The sequence below is a fragment of the Pseudophryne corroboree genome, chromosome 4 (genome assembly GCF_028390025.1).
Source record: "Pseudophryne corroboree isolate aPseCor3 chromosome 4, aPseCor3.hap2, whole genome shotgun sequence".
Classification (NCBI taxonomy): Eukaryota; Metazoa; Chordata; class Amphibia; order Anura; family Myobatrachidae; genus Pseudophryne; species Pseudophryne corroboree.
In genome coordinates, this window is record NC_086447.1 from 294,464,230 (window position 1) to 294,473,439 (window position 9,210).

The following is a 9,210-nucleotide window of genomic DNA, read 5'->3' on the forward strand; positions in this document are numbered from 1 at the left end:
TGCGACCAGCAATCGCCTCAGCCTGGATGTGCAGTGCTGGGTTGGCGTGGTCGGATTCCCTGACTGAAAATATTGATACCCTAGATAGGGACAGTATATTATTGCCTATAGAGCATTTAAAAGATGCATTTCTATATATGCGTGATGCACAGCGGAATATTTGCCGACTGGCATCAAGTCTAAGTGCGTTGTCCATTTCTACCAGTAGAGGGTTATGGACACGACAGTGGTCAGGTGATGCGGATTTCAAACGGCATTTGGAAGTATTGCCTTATTAAGGAGAGGAGTTATTTGGGGTCGGTCTTTCAGACCTGGTGGCCACGGCAACAGCTGGGAAATCCACGTTTGTACCCCAGGTCGCCTCTCAACATGAGAAGACGCCGTATTATCAGGCGCAGTCTTTTCGTGGACAAGCGGGCAAAAGGTTCCTCATTTCTGCCCCGTGACAGAGGAAGAGGAAAAAGGCTGCAGAAATCAGCCAGTTCCCAGGAACAGAAACCCTCTCCCGCCTCTGCCAAGCCCTCAGTATGACGCTGGGGCTTTACAAGCAGAATCAGGCACGGTGGGGGGACCCGTCTCAATGAATTTCAGCGCGCAGTGGGCTCACTCGCAAGTAGACCCCTGGATCCTTCAGGTGATATCTCAGGGGTACAAATTGGAATTCGAGACGTCTCCCCCTCGCCGTTTCCTAAAGTCGGCTTTACCGATGTCTCCTTCTGACAGAGAGACAGTTTTGGAAGCCATTCACAAGCTGTATTCCCAGCAGGTGATAATCAAGGTACCCCTCCTGCAACAGGGAACGGGGTATTATTCCACACTGTTGTGGTACCGAAGCCGGACGGCTCGGTGAGACCGATTCTAAATCTAAAATCTTTGAACACTTACATACAGAGGTTCAAATTCAAGATTGAGTCATTTAGAGCAGTGATTGCGAACCTGGAAGAAGGGGACTACATGATGTCTCGGGACATCAAGGATGCTTACCTTCATGTCCAAATTTACCCTTCTCACCAAGGGTACCTCAGGTTTATGGTACAGAACTGTCACTATCAGTTCAGACGCTGCCGTATGGATGGTCCACGGCACCCCGGGTCTTTACCAAGGTAATGGCCGAAATGATGATATTCCTTCGAAGGAAGGGAATTTTAGTTATCCCTTACTTGGACGATTCCCTGATAAGGGTAAGACCCAGGGAACAGTTGGAGGTCGGTGTAGCACTATCTCAGGTAGTGTTGCGGCAGCACGATTGGATTCTCAATATTCCAAAAATCGCAGCTGGTTCCGACGACTCGTCTTCTGTTCCTAGGGATGATCCTGGACACAGTCCAGAAAAAGGTGTTTCTCCCGGAGGAGAAAGCCAGGGAGTTATCCGAGCTAGTCAGGAACCTCCTAAAACCGAGCCAAGTTTCAGTGCATCAATGCACAAGGGTTCTGGGTAAAATGGTGGCTTCCTACGAAGCAATCCCATTCGGCAGATTCCACGCAAGAACTTTCCAGTGGGACCTGCTGGACAAATGGTCCGGGTCGCATCTTCAGATGCATCAGCGGATAACCCTGTCACCAAGAACAAGGGTGTCCCTCCTGTGGTGGTTGCAGAGTGCTCATCTTCTAGAGGGCCGCAGATTCGGCATTCAGGACTAGGTCCTGGTGACCACGGATGCCAGCCTGCGAGGCTGGGGAGCAGTCACACAGGGAAGGAATTTCCAGGGCTTATGGTCAAGCCTGGAGACATCACTTCACATAAATATCCTGAAGCTAAGGGCCATTTACAATGCTCTAAGCTTAGCAAGACCTCTGCTTCAAGGTCAGCCGGTGTTGATCCAGTCGGACAACATCACGGCAGTCACCCACGTAAACAGACAGGGTGGCACAAGAAGCAGGAGGGCAATGGCAGAAGCTGCAAGGATTCTTCGCTGGGCGGAAAATCATGTGATAGCACTGTCAGCAATTCCGGGAGTGGACAACTGGGAAGCAGACTTCCTCAGCAGACACGACCTCCACCCGGGAGAGTGGGGACTTCACCCAGAAATCTTCCACATGATTATAAACCGTTGGGAAAAACTCGACAGGTATTGCGCCAGGTCAAGGGACCCTCAGGCAATAGCTGTAGACGCTCTGGTAACACCGTGGGTGTACCAGTCAGTGTATGTGTTCCCTCATCTGCCTCTCATACCCAAGGTACTGAGATTGATAAGATGGAGAGGAGTAAGCACTATATTCGTGGCTCCGGATTGGCCAAGAAGGACTTGGTAACCGGAACTTCAAAAGATGCTCACGGAGGATCCGTGGCCTCTACCTCTAAGAAGGGACCTGCTTCAGCAAGGACCCTGTCTGTTCCAAGACTTACCGCGACTGCATTTGACGGCATGGCGGTTGAACGCCGGATCCTGAAGGAAAAAAGGCATTCCGGATGAGGTCATCCCTATCCTGATCAAAGCCAGGAAGGATGTAACCGCAAAACATTATCACCGCATTTGGCAAAAATATGTTGCGTGGTGCGAGGCCAGTAAGGCCCGACGGAGGAAATTCAACTGGGTCGATTCCTACATTTCCTGCAAACAGGAGTGTCTATGGGCCTGAAATTGGGGTCCATTAAGGTTCAAATTTCGGCCCTGTCAATTTTCTTCCAAAAAGAACTAGCTTCAGTCCCTGAAGTTCAGACGTTGTAAAAGGGGTACTGCATATACAGCCTCCTTTTGTGCCTCCAGTGGCACCTTGGGATCTCAATGTAGTTTTTGGGTTCCAAAAAGTCACATTGGTTTGAACCACTTAAATCTGTGGAGTTAAAATATCTCACATGGAAAGTGGTCATGCTGTTGGCCCTGGCCTGGGCCAGGCGCGTGTCAGAATTGGCGGCTTTATCCTGTAAAAGCCCTTATCTGATTTTCCATTCGGACAGGGCGGAATTGAGGACTCGTCCTCAGTTTCTCCCTAAGGTGGTTTCAGCGTTTCACCTGAACCAACCTATTGTGGTGCCTGCGGCTACTAGGGACTTGGAGGACTCCAAGTTGCTAGATGTTGTCAGGGCCCTGAAAAAATATGTTTCCAGGACGGCTGGAGTCAGAAAATCTGACTCGCTGTTTATCCTGTATGCACCCAACAAGCTGGGTGCTCCTGCTTCTAAGCAGACTATTGCTCGTTGGAATTGTAGTACAATTCAGCTTGCACATTCTGTGGCAGGCCTGCCACAGCCAAAAATCTGTAAATGCCCACTCCACAAGGAAGATGGGCTCATCTTGGGCGGCTGCCCGAGGGGTCTCGGCTTTACAACTTTGCCGAGCAGCTACTTGGTCAGAAGCAAATACGTTTGTAAAATTCTACAAAATTGATACCCTGGCTGAGGAGGACCTGGAGTTCTCTCATTTGGTGCTGCAGAGTCATCCGCACTCTCCCGCCCGTTTGGGAGCTTTGGTATAATCCCCATGGTCCTTTCGGAGTTCCCAGCATTCACTAGGACGTCAGAGAAAATAAGAATTTACTTACCGATAATTCTATTTCTCATAGTCCGTAGTGGATGCTGGGCGCCCATCCCAAGTGCGGATTGTCTGCAATACTTGTACATAGTTACAAAAATCGGGTTATTATTGTTGTGAGCCATCTTTTCAGAGGCTCCTCTGTTATCATGCTGTTAACTGGGTTCAGATCACAGGTTGTACGGTGTGATTGGTGTGGCTGGTATGAGTCTTACCCGGGATTCAAAATCCTTCCTTATTGTGTACGCTCGTCCGGGCACAGTATCCTAACTGAGGCTTGGAGGAGGGTCATAGGGGGAGGAGCCAGTGCACACCAGCTAGTCTTAAAGCTTTTACTTTTGTGCCCAGTCTCCTGCGGAGCCGCTATTCCCCATGGTCCTTTCGGAGTTCCCAGCATCCACTACGGACTATGAGAAATAGAATTATCGGTAAGTAAATTCTTATTATATATATATATGGTCAGGCTGCTGGTGCTACTAAACCTAGAGGGAGGTAGGTTCAGAGGCAATTTAAGGAAAACTTACTTCACAGAAAGGGTAGTGGATAAGTGGTATAGCTTCCCGTCAGAAATGGTTGAGGCTAAGGCAGTAGAGCAATTTAAACACGCTTGGGATATTATTATTATTATTACTACCAGTTATGTATATAGCGCACACGTATTTGGCCATTCACATCAGTCCCTGCCCCAGTGGAGTTTACAATCTATATACCCTGTCACATTTACATGCATACTAGAGTTAATTTAGTCACAAGCCAGTTAACCTAACAGTATTTCTGCTGCGGGGTACACTGGGCTCCACAAGGATGGACAATGGGGGTGTAGAGTAGGATCTTGATCCGAGGCACCGACAGGCTGAAAGCTTTGACTGTTCCCAGAATGCACAGCGCCGCCTCCTCTATAACCCTGCCTCCCTGCACAGGAGCTCAGTTTTGTAGTTGGTGCTGCAGTAAGCAGGCACATAACAGAGGGGCTACTCCAGGCAGCTTTTTTATGAAGAAAAGTGAAGACTTCAAGGGCTGCAGCAGTGTGTAGATGTCAGGAGACATTAACTGCTGCAGCTCCATCTTTCCCCAGCGGCGCTGTACACTCCCGAGCCCTGGTTGCCGGGTACCTACAACAGGAGGCTCCGGTTTTCTTCACGTCAGGCACACACGACGGGGGCTCTCCGAGATCGCGTGGCCGCGCTTCGGGAGGTGGTGAGTGGGTCCCGCTTGCGGGACCCGGTCTTTATCGCGATCTGGCGCGGTCAGTGGGAGGCGGGCCGCGCACGCTGGCGGTGGACACTGTGGCAGTACAGGCGATCCCACTAGATCACCAGGGCATGGGTGCAGGTCAGGTTTTCTCTATAAACCATTTTCAGTAGCACACAGTACCTGGTGGTTTTGCCAGCAGGGGGATAAGGCTTAGACCTGAAGCCCCTCCCCCAGCCTCAGGGCACCATTTCCCGCAAATGTTCCCGCCCTGGAGCTGCATTCCTCACTCCCTGTCAGTGTCTGGGCGCCATTATCCCTCAGCTTCACTGTTCCTGGGACTGCTTGGGCAAATCCTCCTGTGTAAAGCCGCCTGGTTGTCAGCGCTGTGCCTTTACATGACACTTAAGTATTCTACCTGCCTTTTTAGACAGTTCTAGTTTAGAAAGAGTGCATTTAGTCAGGGTTTTCTAGTACAATTACCCTGTGATATACATCCAGTTCTTACTGTGCAGTGTTATATCTATTGACTATATAGCTATATATATAAGCTAGTCCAGTGCAGTATTATTGTTAGTAATAACCTCTGCATTGTACAGACTGTGACTATTTGTGTGTGCATTTGATAGCTGAGTGGTGACCATTTCGTGTCTTTCACTCAACCTGCTATCCCTATATTCTATAACCTGAGGGGGCTTGGTGCATCAGGTTTGATATTGATATAGGATTTTCACAAATATATACTTTAATACGTATTTTTCTCTGTGATTTAGTCACCATATCTCTCCTTTATCTCTGCTAGTGCTGACTACACTGCGCAGGGGTTTGGGTAAGAGGTATTTCTCTTACGTCCTAGAGGATGCTGGGGACTCCGTAAGGACCATGGGGATAGACGGGCTCCGCAGAAGACATGGGCACTAAAAAAGAACTTTAGGAATGGGTGTGCACTGGCTCCTCCCTCTATGCCCCTCCTCCAGACCTCAGTTTAATACGGTTCCCAGAGGAGACTGGGTGCATTACAGGGAGCTCTCCTGAGTTTCCTGAAAAGAAAGTATTTTGTTAGGTTTTTTATTTTCAGGGAGCCTGCTGGCAACAGACTCCCTGCATCGAGGGACTGAGGGGAGAGAAACAGACCTACTTTAACGTTAGGCTCTGTTTCTTAGGCTACTGGACACCATTAGCTTCAGAGGGAACGGAACGCAGGTCTCACCCTTGCCGTTCGTCCCGCAGCCGTGCCGCCGTCCTCCTCGCAGAGCCGGAAGATAGAAGCCGGGTGAGTATTTGAAGAAAGAAGACTTCAGAGGCGGCAGAAGACTTCAGATCTTCATTGAGGTAACGCGCAGCGGTAACGCTGTGCGCCATAGCTCCCACACAACACACACGGCAGGCACTGTAAGGGTGCAAGGCGCAGGGGGGGCGCCCTGGGCAGCAATAAGAACCTCCATATCTGGCTTAAAATGATATATACAGGCTGGGCACTGTATATAAGAGATACTCCGCCAGTTTTTGAAAATTTTCAGTGGGACCGAAGCCCGCCACTGAGGGGCGGAGATTGTTCCTCAGCACTCATCGGCACCATTTTCTCCACAGCACACCGCTGAGAGGAAGCTCCCCGGACTCTCCCCTGCTTACACGGTGAAAGAGGGTTTTAAAGAAGGGGGGGGGCACATAATTTGGCGCAGATAAGGATAAACAGCGCTATCTGGGTAAACATATTGTGTTTTTTTTTCCTGGGTCATTAGCGCTGGGTGTGTGCTGGCATACTCTCTCTCTCTGTCTCTCCAAAGGGCCTTAGGGGGGAACTGTCTTCAGATAAGAGGATTCCCTGAGTGTGTGGTGTGTCGGTACGCGTGTGTCGGCATGTCTGAGGTAGAAGGCTCTCCTATGTGGAATGTTTTAAGTGCTAATGTGAATTTATTGCACAAAAGGTTGGACAAAGCTGAGTCCAGGGAATGTACAGGGTGTCAAGCCCTGCCTGCCCCTATGTCACAGGGACCTTCGGGGTCTCAAAAGCGCCCACTATCCCAGATAGTAGACACTGATACCGACACGGATTCTGACTCCAGTGTCGACTACAATGATGCAAAGTTACAGCCAAAATTGGCTAAAAGTATTCAATATATGATTATTGCAATAAAAGATGTTTTGCATATCACAGAAGACCCCCCTGTCCCTGACACGAGGGTACACATGTATAAGGAAAAGAAATCTGAGGTAACCTTTCCCCCGTCTCATGAGCTGAACGAGTTATTTGAAAAGGCTTGGGAATCTCAAGACAAAAAGCTGCGGATTCCCAAAAGGATTCTTATGACGCATCCTTTCCCAAATAAGGACAGGATACGGTGGGAATCCTCACCAAGGGTGGACAAAGCGTTGACACGCTTATCCAAAAAGGTAGCGCTGCCATCCCAAGATACGGCTACCCTCAGGGATCCTGCTGATCGCAAGCAGGAGGCTACCTAGAAGTCCATTTACACACATTCTGGTACCTTACTCAGACCGGCGATAGCGTCGGCTTGGGTTTGTAGCGCTGTGATAGCGTGGACAGATACCTTGTCGGTGGAACTTGATACCCTGGATAAGGATACCATTTTATTGACCCTGGGTCATATTAAAGATGCTGTCTTATATATGAGAGATGCTCAAAGGGACATTGGCCTACTGGGTTCTAGAGTCAACGCTATGGCGATTTCTGCTAGACGAGTCCTATGGACCCGGCAATGGACAGGTGATGCCGACTCAAAGAGGCATATGGAGGTTTTACCTTACAGGGGTGAGGAATTGTTTGGGGAAGGTCTCTCGGACCTGGTGTCAGGAATCGACTCACCACAGCCACGTCTGTCCGTCGGTGCGGACTCCGTCCGGGGTCCCTACGTTCTGCTGTCGTCCGCTCCTCTGCCGCCAGACGTCATCCTGGGCCTAGGAGCGCTCCTGTGACAGCGGGCGTGTGAGCACGCCGCGTTCCCGCCGGGCCGCGGCATGGGCGCCGCAATGACAGTCTCCATCGGTCAGAGTACGGCGGCCAATCCGGAGCTTGGCCGCACCTCCTTTTCCCACTCCAACCAATGTCTGCATACCAGGGGGTATATCAGGAGCTGCAGGGTGAGCCTGTGGTTGTCCTGAACTTTGTGTCACTCCTGCAACCCATGTGCCTGGATTCCTCCGTGTTCCTGGTTACCTTCCTGGATCCTCCGTGTTCCTGGTTACCTACCCGTTCCTCTGTGTTCCTGGTTACCTTTCTACATCTCCGTGGAACTACAAGCATCAGCAACCCCTGCATTGGTATTTGGCTCCACACCTAACTACAACCGCAGTGTGCTTCAGCCTCTGCAGTAGAGACTCTCTCCAGGTGCATTCCATCACCTCACCTGTGAAGCAGCTTGCTAGCTGCCTGAGTTTAACGAACTGCTCTGTGAACTTCCACCTGAGTCTCCTGCATCTGCTACCAGGTTTGCTACACATTTAATACCATCTCTGCTGGCTCCACGTTTTAAACCATTCTGGTTCTCACACCAGTGAACTTATCCATCATTACCATTTCCTCCATAGACTCTCAGCTTCCAAGCTGCACCATTTCCATTGCATACTTTTATTTGTTTATTCCTGCACGTTATTCTGCTGCCATATTGTGTGAACTTTTATGTTAATAAAACACTATTGCGCTGATGCGCAGAAACCCAATCCAGCCTCCTCACTTCTTCCATCCTACCTCCACTGACCCACTAGCGCCCCCTCCGGGGACACAAGCAAAACCGAACCTGACAGTAAGTTCAGGACCGATGGACTCGGACGGTGGTCAGAGTGTGGGGTCAGGGGCCTTACAAAATCTGGTCTCCCGCTTGGATGGTCAAGAGGCTGTGCAGCAGCAGATGTTCCAGTTTCTGCAAGGGATGTCCTCCCGGATTGATACACTACAGCAAACCCTGCCTAGTGTACTTGCTACTCCAGTTCCAGTTACCCCAGCACCTGCAAGTGCTGTGAGTTCTTCTACGCCGGCTGCATCAGCTCCAGTGTCACGCTTGCACCTGCCTGTGCCTAGCAAATATGATGGCAGTCCGAAGCTATGTCGCGGGTTCCTTAACCAATGTGAAATCCAGTTTGAATTATTATCACACAATTTCCCCACGTCAAGATCCAAGGTTGCCTACATTATCTCACTGCTCTCTGGTTCTGCCTTGAGTTGGGTGTCTCCTCTGTGGGAACGTGCTGACCCTCTGATGAACAACTACGCTGAATTCGTGTCAACCTTCAGACGTATCTTTGACGAGCCAGGTCGTGCAACATCAGCCTCTGCAGACCTTATTCAGCTTCGTCAAGGTACCCGGAGTATGGGACAATATGTCATCCAGTTCCAGACGTTAGCCGCAGAGATTCAGTGGAATAATCAAGCCCTGGTAGCAGCCTTCTGGCATGGACTTTCAGATCGGATCAAGGATGAACTGGCAACCCGCGATGTCCCTGAGCAATTGCCTGAACTGATTTCTCTATGTATCAAGTTGGACTCTCGCATCCGCGAACGCAACAGTGAGCGTGCTCGTAGTGAGCC